This window comes from Bombina bombina, chromosome 4 (genome assembly GCF_027579735.1).
Source record: "Bombina bombina isolate aBomBom1 chromosome 4, aBomBom1.pri, whole genome shotgun sequence".
In the NCBI taxonomy this organism is placed as follows: Eukaryota; Metazoa; Chordata; class Amphibia; order Anura; family Bombinatoridae; genus Bombina; species Bombina bombina.
The window spans coordinates 70,492,389-70,506,266 of record NC_069502.1 but is presented as its reverse complement, the minus strand read 5'-3'; the positions used below and the strand labels follow the sequence as shown (position 1 = coordinate 70,506,266).

The window sequence follows — 13,878 nt, the reverse complement described above, 5'->3', positions numbered from 1 at the left end:
AATTGAAATGTGCACAACCTTGTAAATGCTTTTAAAACATTTAGGACTAGATTCACCAGTTTACACATTTTGCAGCAGCAATGGAAACTATCCTTTTAATGCTAAAATGTGAATAGTTAATAAAAAAAAATATGTTCCCTGTATTTCCTAATATTTCACCTTGTTTTATTGAACAAACACATCAGCCATTTTAAAATAGAAAACAAAGCATTTGTTTAAAACAAACGTATCCTAAATTATGAAAACAATAAAAGTCTTAACTTTTAGTATGCACTAAATTTTAAGTCTCTGTATTTATTATATTGTCTGTTTATTATTGTGCATCTTTAAGTTAGTACATAACTGATGTCCAATATTCAGATTGTCATTTTGCAACACATTATCACACTTTATAATTCAATTCACCTTTAAATTACCATTCTATTATAATTTGAATTGATGCTTTGGAAAGCAGTCACTAGAGGGCACTATTCACACAACTTTTAGCACTAATATTACAGTAAGACTACATAGCCTCCAATTACAGCAAACATGATTTTTGGGGCTCATCAATATATATTTTATTTAAATTTTTTCAAAAAAGGGGTGGGCGCATTGTGTGGCTTGTAAAATAAGAAATAAAGCCCCATTTCAAAACAAAGTGACTGTAAATTTCAGTTGCTAACTTCCAAAAAGAAGAAGTATTGGACATATTCTGCAAAAAGGAAACAGAGGGAGAAAAAAAATAAAACTTTGCAAAGTTATCACAGAGACAATAGTGATTTTTGCAGTGGGATTTGTTTAAACAAAAGGATCCTTTTTTTTTTTTTTTTTTTTAAATGTTATTTTGTACAGTAACTTGCAAGTGGAGGGATTAAGGATATAATTCAAGAGTTTGGGAAACTCTGACACTTAGAGGTGAGTAGTCCAAGTTTATTTTGGGAGCAAATAAAACTACAAATGCATTGTCTATGGCAACGTTTTTTCTTGGAATTCTGTACACTTTAAAAAAAAAAAAAAAGTTGGGTATTACAAATGTACTTGCTGATGAATTTACCTACTTTATGGATAAATGGTTTTACAGATAATTTATACAAACCTTGTACAGATGAATTTCAGGATGTTAAACCAGGATTTTAAAACAACTAATCTTTTTATATTATTGAATGTCAATTCTTGTTTGTTGATCTATTAATTATACTTTAAAGTTTTTAACAGGTTTTTTGGTCACCATCACCATAGCAACATGCTGTAGCCCTCTCTGGTAGACATGGGGTTAAATGTTATATAAAGCGTCCATAAAATATTGTAAAGTGACATAATGAGTGTCGTTTTTATTCACAAGAGTAGTTCTGACATATTTATAGGATTTATGTGTGATGTGGGACCCTGGGAATATTTGTTATAAAGTCTTCTTTTTATCTGGATTTTGCACAAAACCTCAGAAGCATCCACCTGTTGCACGCATATTGCTTTCTCATGTGGAATCAAGCACAAGAAATATTTTGACATTTGGTATTTTTGATATTCAGCCCAGTTAAATGAGAACTTGGAGAGCCAAAAACTCATTAATGACTATACAGTTCTTAACCCCTTAGCTGAGTTATGGATTGTTACAGAAATTATAAGCGCAAATCACATTCTAGTTGTAAATTTGACAACTGGTGGAAAGAACTAATGTCTTTAGGTACAGTTTGGTTTTTACTATCAGTTGTTTTGACATTGAAGTAATTCTATATAGTTTATATCAGCTATTAAAGTGACATGAAACCCAATTTATTTCTTTTATGATCCAGACAGAGCATGCGTTTTAACAAAACTTTTCTATTTCATTCTGTTATCTAATGTACTTCATTCTCTTGTTATCCTTTGTTGAAAAGCATACCTAGGTTGGCTTAGTAGCTGGGAGCTAGCTGCTGATTGGTGGCTGCACATATATCGCTCTTGTAATTGGCTCACGGATGTGCTCAGCTAGCCCCCAGTAGTGCATTGCTGCTCCTTCAACAAATGATACTAAAAAAAAAACTAAGCAAATAAAGTAATTTGGAAAGTTGTTTATAATTGTACGCTCTAACCGAATCATGAAAGAAAAATCGTTGGTATCATATTCCTTTAAGCCCTGCATTACAAAACATCTGCACACCAAATAATTGTCTTATAAGCATTTAAAGCTGATGGTTTGTTAAATAAACGTATACGGCTTAATAAATTACTTCACTCCAGGAAACTTCCCTTTAAAACTAACTTAAAGTGAATGTAATATTAGCTATATAAGCAAAAGTGAAAACGATAGGATTGAAAAAATGAATGATAGTTTCATTCCTGAAATCGTTAGTAGATACTTGTCTTCAGAGATTTTTCCCCTTTAAACGCTACACGGATAATAGCTGAAGCTCCGGTCGCCATTTTCAGAATTTGATTGACAGATGAATCATCTGCAATCAACTAATCGTTGTTTCCCCCCAGCAGTATTGTTTGGGAAAAGGGGCTGAACGCCCGGGGGGACAACGATTAGTTGATGGCAGATGATTAATCTGTCAATCAAATTTTGAAAATGGCGACCGGAGCTTCAGCTATTAGCCGTGTAGCGTTTAAAGGGAAAATATCTCATTCATTTTTTCAATACTATCGTTACACTTTTGCTTATATAGCTAACTTTACATTAACTTTAAGTATATTTTTGTTGTCTCTTGCTGTGCTAAATGCAAAAAAGCACCTGCTCTGATCTAAGCAATGTTCTGATGTAAACTACAGGTAAAACAAGGGCAATAACTAATAAATGTACATTACATTTTTTCAGAAGCATTTTATGGGACTCTAAGTTTTGAGTTTTATGTCTGTTTAGTACAAAATATGAAGAAGGAACTCACCCTAGGAACATACCCAGCTGACATAGCTATTTCTGCGGAAAGGTACAGACCCTAGCTGCAGCCTTTATTAGCTCACTTGTTGCTTTCACAGAAAACTACTTTTTTGAAGTATGTTAGTCCAATCTCAGCCAAAAGGGCTGTAACACCCTGAAAAAACAGGCACTACCCCTCTAAACAAGAGGTACAGCCAACTCCAGATTGCCATAGTATCATACCTCAGAACATCTACCGGATGGTTTCCGGGATGTGTGAGGTAGAAAGTTTGTGGACAATGGCCCACTGGAAATTTTGGGCGGGACATCTTGGAGAGGGGCGGATTTACATAAGGAGGTGTGGGTTACGGGCAGTTTGTAGGTGTGGCTGTGAGGTTTGTGGGACTCTCTGGAGGTCCAATGGCCATGTCTGAATAGAGCTTGGACTGGGCTTGGTCAGTTCCTTAAAACCAGGAGACAGAGGGGCTGTGGGCAGGTAATGGGTCATTCCTCCTAATCTGTGACAATAACGCAGGATGCTGGACAGTTGAGACATATGTAGTATTGCCTTGTAAATGAGGTGCAACTCTGCTGGTATTACAAGTGGAGCACAAATATAATCTGTCCCTCAATGTTTAATGTATATTTTTTGTATTGTATAGTGTTCTAATGTCTAAGTAAACATTAGGCGTGATTGTACAAATCTTGTATTGTGTCTTTATTTTAAGATTGCGATGGTGCGATTGCAATATTAATATTTCATTATATACTTAAAGTGTCAAAATCCCCATTATATTCATCATCCAGAAGTCTTAATTAGTTGTACATCCACTGCGACCCTGGTGAGGAATTCGACAATGAACACAATAAAATAAGGGCAACAAAAAAAAAATGACGGGCTTAAAAAAATTAAAAAATGGATCCTCTTCTGTCTTCATCAGTCGTACATCCACAGAAATCCTAGCGATGAAAAGCACATAACAAAAGCAAAAAGACATAAAAAAAATCCAGAAACGGCCATTTGTAATCCACAAAGGTCTTGGTGAAGTCAGCAGTGGTCCTCTAGGTTACCAATGTCAGCAGTGATCCTCTAGGTTACCAATGTCAGCAGTGATCCTCTAGGTTACCAATGTCAGCAGTGGTCCTCTAGGTTACCAATGTCAGCAGTGGTCCTCTAGGTTACCAATGTCAGCAGTGATCCTCTAGGTTACCAATGTCAGCAGTGGTCCTCTAGGTTACCAATGTCAGCAGTGGTCCTCTAGGTTACCAATGTCAGCAGTGGTCCTCTAGGTTACCAATGTCAGCAGTGGTCCTCTAGGTTACCAATGTCAGCAGTGGTCCTCTAGGTTACCACTGTCAGCAGTGGTCCTCTAGGTTACCACTGTCAGCAGTGGTCCTCTAGGTTACCAATGTCAGCAGTGGTCCTCTAGGTTACCAATGTCAGCAGTGGTCCTCTAGGTTACCAATGTCAGCAGTGGTCCTCTAGGTTACCACTGTCAGCAGTGGTCCTCTAGGTTACCAATGTCAGCAGTGGTCCTCTAGGTTACCAATGTCAGCAGTGGTCCTCTAGGTTACCAATGTCAGCAGTGGTCCTCTAGGTTACCAATGTCAGCAGTGGTCCTCTAGGTTATCAATGTCAGCAGTGGTCCTCCCCAGGGACAGCTCCTCCATGGTGGTAATGACTCCTCAGCAGCGATGGATCCATTCTTCTCCATTCCTCTCCTCATAATGTCCGGCAGCACACTCAATTTAGGATGTCAGTTCCCCTTTGTATATGAGTGTGCTGGCATCCTATTGGCTGTTTTTTTCAATTTTTTTTTATTAAGTCAGCCACTAGCATTTTCTTTATTTTTTTGGGCTGGTGTTATAAATCTATCAGCCAATAGAAAATACTTCAGTATGGTGAGTATAATGATTTATTTTTATGTACTGCTATTGCTTATTTTTTTTGCCCATGGATTTTGGTTAGTGTTTTTTATTAGTATTACTTTTTGGTTAGTGTTTTTTATTAGGATTGCTTTTTGGTTAGTGTTTTTTTATAAGGATTACTTTTTGGTTAGTGTTTTTTTTATTAGGATTGCTTTTTGGTTAGAGTGTTTTTTAAGGAAGGTTTTGTCATTGGTTTTTTTGGAAGGTTTTGTGGTTGTGTTTTTTTTTTATAGAAAGGTTTTGTGGTTGTGGTTTTTTATAGGAAGGTCTTGTGGCTGTGGTTTTTTTATAGGAATATTTTGTGGTTGTGGTTTTTTATAGGAAGGTTTTGTGGTTGTGGTTTTTTATAGGAAGGTTTTGTGGTTGTGGTTTTTTATAGGAAGGTCTTGTGGTTGTGTTTTTTTATAGTAAGATTTTGTGGTTGTGGTTTTTTATAAGAAGGTCTTGTGGTTGTGTTTTTTTTATAGGGAGGTTTTGTGGTTGTGGTGGTTTTTTTATAGGAAGGTTTTGTGGTTGTGGTTTTTTATAGGAAGGTTTTGTGGTTGTGGTTTTTTATAGGAAGGTTTTGTGGTTGTGGTTTTTTATAGGAAGGTTTTGTGGTTGTGGTATTTTATAGGAAGGTTTTGTGGCTGTGGTTTTTTATAGGAAGGTTTTGTGGTTTTTTATAGGAAGGTTTTGTGGTTTTTTATAGGAAGGTTTTGTGGTTGTGTTTTTTTATAGGAAGGTTTTGTGGTTGTGGTTTTTTATAGGAAGGTTTTGTGGTTGTGGTTTTTTTATAGGAAGGTTTTGTGGTTGTGGTTTTTTTATAGGAAGGTTTTGTGGCTGTGGTTTTTTTGTATTGGAAGGTTTTGTGGCTGTGGTTTTTTATAGGAAGGTTTTGTGGTTGTGGTTTTTTATAGGAATGTTTTGTGGTTGTGGTTTTTTATGGAAAGGTTTTGTGGTTGTGTTTTTTTCTAGGAAAGTTTTGTGGTTGTGGTTTTTTAGGATGGTATTGTGGTTGTGATTTTATATAGGATGGTATTGTGGTTGTGGTTTTTTATTGTAGCACATTTAACTTTTCTTAATGTTTTTTTGTGTCTTTCTTTTATTTTTTATTCATTGATGTTTGGTTATTTTAAGTGTTACATTTTTTTAAGGGTTAGGGTGCAGTGGAGGAAGGAAGGAAGGAAGGAAGGAGAGGAAAGGAAGGAAAGAAAAAAGTAAGAAAGTAAAGGAAAGAAGGAAAGGATGGAAAGCAGTAGGAAAGGAAGGAATGAAGGAGGGAAGGAAATGAAAGAAAGGAAAGGAAGGAAGGGAAAGGAAAGGAAAGGAGAGGAAAGGAAGGTAATGAAAGGAATTAAAGGAAAGGAAAGGAAGGTGGGAAGGAAAGGAAAGGAAGGAAGAAAGTAAAGACAAGAAAAGGAAGGAAAAATATAGAGAATTGTAAAGTAGTTTGCAATGATCAATTAAAGCCTACAATTTGCTTTAGAGCAACATTAAAAGTCAATCACAAGAAGAAACAAAACCAATGTACACAGAGTTGTCCAGGGTGATCTCTTATTAAGTTAAAGTAGAGTGTTGTGTTGCTGTAGTATTAACATTTTTAAAACAAGTTAGAATCCTTTTTATTGCAATTGTTTTCCACCCACCAATGACAAGGCTATGCACTGTTTAGTAAAGAGTGCATTGTTTTGCAGCTGTTATCAGTTAAAAACCAATTAGAATAAGATATGTAGCAGGTTTAGCCTTGTGAAGTCAGCAGCTACTGTATATTCCAATGTTGTCTCACTACTCATGACTTTACATTTTATATAAAAATATCAAGCTGTCCCTTTAAGTCACAGCACCCTCCTTTCTTTGTTACAGAAAGGGAAAATATACAGTTAAATAGTTAAAAATGCTGGACTGCACTTGAGAAATAGACAGGAATTTATGCATCCATAAGGGGTAACCACTGAGCTGCAGAACAACACGGTAGCTCTTTTTTTTAAGTGTGACATAAAAACAGGGAGTGAAAATATCTGCACTTAATAAAATTGTAACTATTCAGTCACTATCACCAGAATAATCCTCATTTCATATCATGATGGGGGACATCATATTGCGCTTGTCAATAAGAGTTATGTTTTCTTAACCGTTAATAATCTATGATCTTAACAATGAAAAGCAAAACCTGATCTATCCAGCCTTTTATAATGGTAGGAAAGTTGAACCAGCACAATGAGAACGTGAGTATTATTAAATCGTTATACTGGCTTGTTTTCTGTAGGTTTGTTATTTCATCACACAATGAGCCAGACTTAAATGTTTCCATCATCTCTGTTCCTTACTTGAAGTGTTAGAGACAGAAGTCTAGTGCACTGAGGTTCTAAGCACTCCCGACCTATGAAGCAAATACCTTGGGTTCCATTAGATTCTTTAACTCTCAAACCCAATTGGGTAATATAATAACTTAGTACTGTGTATGTGGCCTACTCAATAAAAAACAGTATTTAGAAGCAGACCTCTAAGTAAAAAAGTATTAGACGTTGAGGTAAATTGGGCAATTTCTTTACAATAAAGATTAAAACATTTTCACTTTACTCTGTTTACTTTTCCGTAAAATATTTTATAAATGCTATTAAAGAGACATGAAACACAACATTTATTTTTCATGATTCAGAAAGAGCATGTCATTTTAAACAACTTTCTAATTTACTTCTATTATCACATTTTATTTTTCTCTTGGTTTTCTTAATTGAAAAGCAGAAAAGTAAGCTCAGGAGCGTGCACGTGTCAGGATCACTATATAGCAGCAGTTTTGCAAGAATGTTATTCATTCCTGTCATATAGTGCTCCAGATGCCTACCTAGTTATCTCTTCAACACAGAATATCATGGTATATAAGCAAATTTGATAATAGAAGTAAATTGGAAACTTTTTAATAATTCTAAATTACAAAAGAACATTTTAGAGTTTAACGTCCCTTTAATATATTTACATATTGTTTTTAGAAAGACAAGTACAAATGTTTTAATCTGATTTAACACCACCTGTACAGATTGTTTAATTGTTTTTTTTTTTTAAAGCTCGTTTACTTGTTTATTGTTTAAGCTGAGTATAATAGCTTCTATTAAAGGGTCATAAAACCCAAACATTTTCTTTCATGCTTGAGAAAGAGTATGCCATTTTAAACAACTTTCTAATTTACTTCTATTATCTATTTTGCTTCATTCTCTTGATATACTTTGCTGAAAAGCCTATCTAGATAGGCTTAGTAGCTGCTGATTGGTGGCTGCACATAGATGCCTCGTGTGATTGGCTCACCCATGTGCATTGCTATTTCTTCCGCAAAGGATATCTAAAGAATAAAGCAAATTAGATAAAAGAAGTAAAAGAGAATGTTGTTTGAAATTGTATTCTCTACCTGAATTATGAAATAAATGTTTTGGGTTTAGTGTCCCTTTAAAGATAGGACGGTATCCTGTTCAAACACAACCCACAATGAACTGTCTGAGGAAGGACAACTAAAGCAACATCCTTCAGCTTTAAATAGGCATCATTTGCCTTTATTGTATTACATTTCCAGAAGTAATCACTACTTAAGCCTTCATTTGGATCTGGTAAATAAGGAGATTGGTATGAATATTACCCTTTCCTGTTTAAGTAGTGCACCCACAGAGTGTATTATGAGGGTGTATTTATTAACCCCTTGATGACCGTGATGTACCCTGTACATTCCTGGTCATTAAGGGATCATCTGAGTATATCGCAGAAGACCGCACTGTTATACCCTCCCTCCCTCCTAAAGGGTACATCGCTGGTCATTAAGGGGTTAAGCTGTGAGTACAGCCTGCAACCACAAATTTAAGAAGCAGAAACTGCTTCTTTTGCCTCTCTACTACCTCAGAAGGGTTGAATCACTCCGACACTCACTTGTTCAGGGTGACTAACATGTAGGGAAGCATTGGACAAGAAAGCTCTTGTGAAATGTTAAATTTCACCACACGATGCAGCATAACAAGTGGTGATTGCACGTGGACAGGTTCTCTGCTTGTGAAACTGTCCTCTTACAATCATGATAAATGTTGCCCTACGTATTGGAACACAACAATTATTATGGATTCCTTGGAAAACAAGTAAGTATCAAGTCAAGGATAAAACGCAGTAATATTTACAGAATGAGTGACTTTCTGGAACTATATATGGATAGTTACACCAATAATATAATGATTAGAGTCATTCATCTATGTTGGGGACCTTGAGTAGCTGAGATAGAATGTTTAAACAAAAGCTTGAGAATATGCCATTATATATTGACAAGCAACTCTAGTTCATAGCTCTGTATTAATACAGATTAATATGTGTGTGTATATGGGTACCTGATTTATAAATAATGATCAATTTAGTGCCTACAAAATATTTCCTAAAAATTGTTCTTACAAGATCATATTCAGAGACAGAGAGTGTACAAATGTATAGGTATCTTTTATTGAAGGATGAAATATTATCTGTTGCCAATTTTAGGAAAGTTTATACTCTAGTTGATAAGTTTATCATTGAGGTCATCTAAATAAATCCCTCTAGACTTTAATGAATGCATTTGTAGAAGAAAATGCTGATAAATTATTCATTTGAAACAGATTCTAATTTCATAACAGAACTAGTAAAAAATAATAATGATGAATTGTTTAGGCTTAATTATAATTAAAAAAAAACGGCACTGTGTAGTTAAAGGGACAGTCTAGGCCAAAATAAACTTTCGAGATTCAGATAGAGCATGTCATTTTAAACAATTTTCCAATTTACTTTTATCACCAATTTTGCTTTGTTCTCTTGGTATTCTTAGTTGAAAGCTTAACCTAGGAGGTTCATATGCTAATTTCTTAGACCTTGAAGCCCACCTCTTTCAGATTGCATTTTAACAGTTTTTCACCACTAGAGGGTGTTAGTTCACGTATTTCATATAGATAACACTGTGCTCGTGCACGAGACGTTATCTGGGAGCAGGCACTAATTGGCTAGACTGCAAGTCTGTCAAAAGAACTGAAAAAAGGGGCAGTTTGCAGAGGCTTAGATACAAGATAATCACAGAGGTTAAAAGTATATTATTATAACTGTGTTAGTTATGCAAAACTGGGAAATGGGTAAGAAAGGGATTATCTATCTTTTAAAACAATAAAAATTCTGGTGTAGACTGTCCCTTTAACTATTTGAGAATCTTCTTATGGCCAGAGGATTCTCCATTTTGTCCTTGTGATTGTCTGAACAGGGCACCCAGATCGGCAGGCTAGATTGTAAGGTAAATACTATTGTAAAGGGACATGTTACATATATCCTGAATTACTTGAAAGTGATGCTGCATAGCTGCAGAAAGCTAACTAGAAAATATCACCTGGATAATGATGTTCTTAGTAGCCATATCTTATTTTAGATGGACTTTAAGCAACCAATCAGGATGCTTGTCCTAGGACTTTTGATGGAGCATGCATCTGGCATGTGCAGACATGGTCACTTTATTTCCATCCTCAGTTTAAGGAAGTTTCTAAAAATTCTTATGAGATAATGGTGAAATCCCACAAGATCATATCAAAATGGGAACTCAGCTCTGATGATACCGATTGGCTTTTGTTTTGTTTGTTATTTCACTATGCAGTAAACAATAAAAATAGTAGCTGAAGGAAAAATGCTCACAGAGCGCTTACTCTGGTGAGCTGAGGAAATTTTAAGGAAAATAATCTTCACTTTTTACATACAGATGTCCATGTGATTGTTTTTCTGAGCAGCTTTTTACAGATATGCTGCATCACTTTCAAGTGATTTATAGGTAACAATACAAAATTAAACTTTCATGATTTAGAGTGTACCGCTAAAAAGAAAATCTAGTTTACTTCTGTTTATCTTGGTACTGTTTTCATCAGAGCACACAGAGGAGGGCTCACGAGCATGCACATTTTTATGTACTAGATTACAAGTGGATCGCAATCAATAACACAGGGCACATTAGCTTGTTCTTGGACCTGAGCAAAGGATAGCGCACAATCTGGTATCACAAGTGGATTGTAAAAATGATAAACTAGAGACTCTTAAGACGAATGTAATATTTTTAGCAAGACCTATACTTTTAATGGATAGTTCAGGAAGTGATATTAGCTCTCATATTAGCTATATCATAAATGGTGTGTTAAGTGTTGTTCTCTACTGCAACACAAAACAGTGCTGAAAAATTTTGCGCTTTCATTAGACCTGACGTAAAGTGTTAATGCTTGAAAATATGCATAACAAAAGAAGATGAAAAAATATATTAAAGTATTTCAGTGCTCGAACGTTAGCAAACATGACTTTTTAAGTGCTCCCTCACAAAACTCTATTATGGGAGGGATTTAGCGCACCTGCACCATCTGAAAATCAGATGTTAGTGCACCCTAGATTTCTGTTTGCACGATAAAAAAATTCTTTCAACTTGTAATATGAGCACAAAAAATGAAAGCGCTATTGATTTACCTCGAGCTATGTTAGCGCCCAGTAGTACTTCACTTGTAATCTAGCCCTTTCTGTATACAACTGCTACAATCAATGCTGCAAAAACTGCTACAATACAGAGCTCTAAAGCTGTACACACACAAAAAGTCCAAGCACCAAAAAAACAGTCTCTCTTAATTCTTATTATTGTAAAACCTGGGATCGAGGATTTCCCAATTCACTTGCACTCTTTAAAAAGTGCAGCCTCCAATACTTATGGTGTGTGCGTTACAAATTGGTTAGAATGTCTCTAATAAGAGTATCAATTTGTTGCAGTAAACAGCAATCTTGTTAAATATGGTTCAAGTGTCTTACCCGCTCTTGGCGGCACTTGTGTTATCGGGTCTCTCAGAGGCTCCTCTGCTTGTCGGTCCACAGGAGCCTTCCTTCCAAATTTTGGTTTCCTGTACCTTAGTTGAACACAGGCTCCCTCCTCAATCAATGCAGTAACGGCTGTGACCTCTCTCTCTCCAAACTTTATTTCTCCATCCGGTTTTTCTCTTGCTGGCGCCTCTGTGATTTGTGGGAAATCCTTTCTCTCACCCAGGGTCTGTCTGTTTTCTGTGTCCTGTGCTCACTCCAAAATCCCAAAATCGTAACAATTTATGCAATGATCAAAAAAAGATCCAAATGAGGAGCACCAGGCGATGTTGGATAAAAATAAAACTTAACTTTTATTCAAGCTCTGCGGCTTCCATTAAAACATGTCACATTTACAACACATAAAAGGATAGCGTAGCATTCTCTCGCTTACGCGTTTCGGCATTAGCCGTAGTCATAGCATGAGAACCTTACATATACCACACTCTTTTAAAATCCCCAACTCTTTCTGATTGGACCGTTAAAAGTTACCTACTAGCTACCTGATTGGTTGTTCGTTGTAAGCTGTGTATCCCTCCTAAATGTACTGAACAGGTGCTCTGTCTGAGAGATATGTTTGTAGGATGTCTCATATTTTAAGTCTGTGTAAATTAAAATGGAATAAGAATAATTAAAAGGCAATAATAACAGAATATTAATTTAAATTTAAATTCAATCTACAAATTTGGACAGATAAGGGATAATAAGATTAAAGCCACACGGATAAAGTGACAAAGTAACAGATAAATAGAGTAATAATAATGAATATGTTTGTGATACTCAATACGACAGAAATATGAGACATCCTACAAACATATCTCGCAGACAGAGCACACACCTGTTCAGTACATTTAGGAGGGATACACAGCTTACAACGAACAACCAATCAGGTAGCTAGCAGGTAACTTTTAATGGTCCAATCAGAAAGAGTTGGGGATTTTAAAAGAGTGTGGTATATGAAAGGTTCTCATGCTATGACTACGGCTAATGCCGAAACGCATAAGCAAGAGAATGCTACGCTATCCTTTTATGTGTTGTAAATGTGACGTTTTAATGGAAGCCGCAGAGCTGGAATAAAAGTTAAGTTTTATTTTTATCCAACATCGCCTGGTGCTCCTCATTTGGATCTTTTTTGATCATTGCATACATTAATACAGAGCTCTAGTCACATGCACTCTCCTGAGCCTACCAAAGTATGCTCTCATAGAAAAGGAACTACATTTCAACAAAAGAAATTTCATAACAGAAGTAATTGTGGACGTTTTTTTTTTTTAATTGTGCATCCAATCTAAACATGACTGTTTAACTTTGGCACCCACATTTCTTTTTAACAGTTGACCTATCAAGCAAGCATCCTATCAATTACACCCCGTAGGCAGCTGTCTGCATTGCCTACATACATAGCCAGCCTTGTTTGCATCATTTTAAAGATTTATCATTTTACGTGTGAAATAAATATTTATACTTTCCCTCTGAAGTATAATTATTGTTCTATTAACAAACAACAATGTGCTGTTGGTGAATGTGTCTTGCATTAAAGCCCTCAGCTGTGGAATGGTTCATGTGTTATTCGGGGACTATAAGTATTTCCTAGCACATGATGTTTCTCTTCCAGCTTTTAAAGCTGTCTTCCTCATGTGATAGTAATTTAGTCCCTAGGGTGCACTCTCATTATGTAGGTCAGAAGTTTACTGAGAAGTTAGACCAATAAAGTAAAGAAAATGGTTTATTTACCAGGCTCATGTTACAGTTTGCATTGTAAACTCAAACAGTTGTTTTTGGGAATGCAATGTTATCCATAACACTGGCCTTTATATGCTGACCGGTAACAGTATGATCTGAACAGCAGTAATATTATCTGCAGTCTTAAGCAAATTAAGCATTAGTCAAAAAAATTAGACTCTTAAATTATGATACAAATATGCTTTCACCACAGACTTTATCTAAAGAATCGTAAGGGCCAGTTTAGAAGTGGAGCACTAATTTATCATGTGCCCACAAACAGGCAAATTTGCCTGTTTGCGGGCGCACGATAAATAACCAGCAATTACAAGTGGTTGGTTATTGCTACCGTGAGCTCGCAGTAGCAATTAGCACTCAGGAAATTAACCAGAGATCAGATCTCATAAATTCAGATCAGATAAGTTCCCCAAATGCCCTCAAAATAGAGGGTATTATAGTTTTTTATTTTAAAAAATTAGCATTTTATTAAAATAAAAACAACTGCATTGGGCAGTTTTGGGGATTTAAAGTTGGCGGGTCTGGGGTGTTCAAAAAAACAGCACTGA

The 13,878-nt window shown here is 35.7% G+C and overlaps 1 protein-coding gene across 1 annotated transcript in view; it reads left to right on the top strand.

Annotated features, from left to right (window-relative positions):
• The first annotated feature begins 683 nt into the window (after window positions 1-683).
• SCARA5 (scavenger receptor class A member 5) overlaps window positions 684-13,878 on the top strand; it is an 807,029-nt gene continuing 793,834 nt past the window's right edge. The window contains exon 1 of the mRNA XM_053709505.1: window positions 684-897. The gene's annotated coding sequence lies outside the window, so the exon portion shown is untranslated. The remainder of the gene's footprint in view (window positions 898-13,878) is intronic.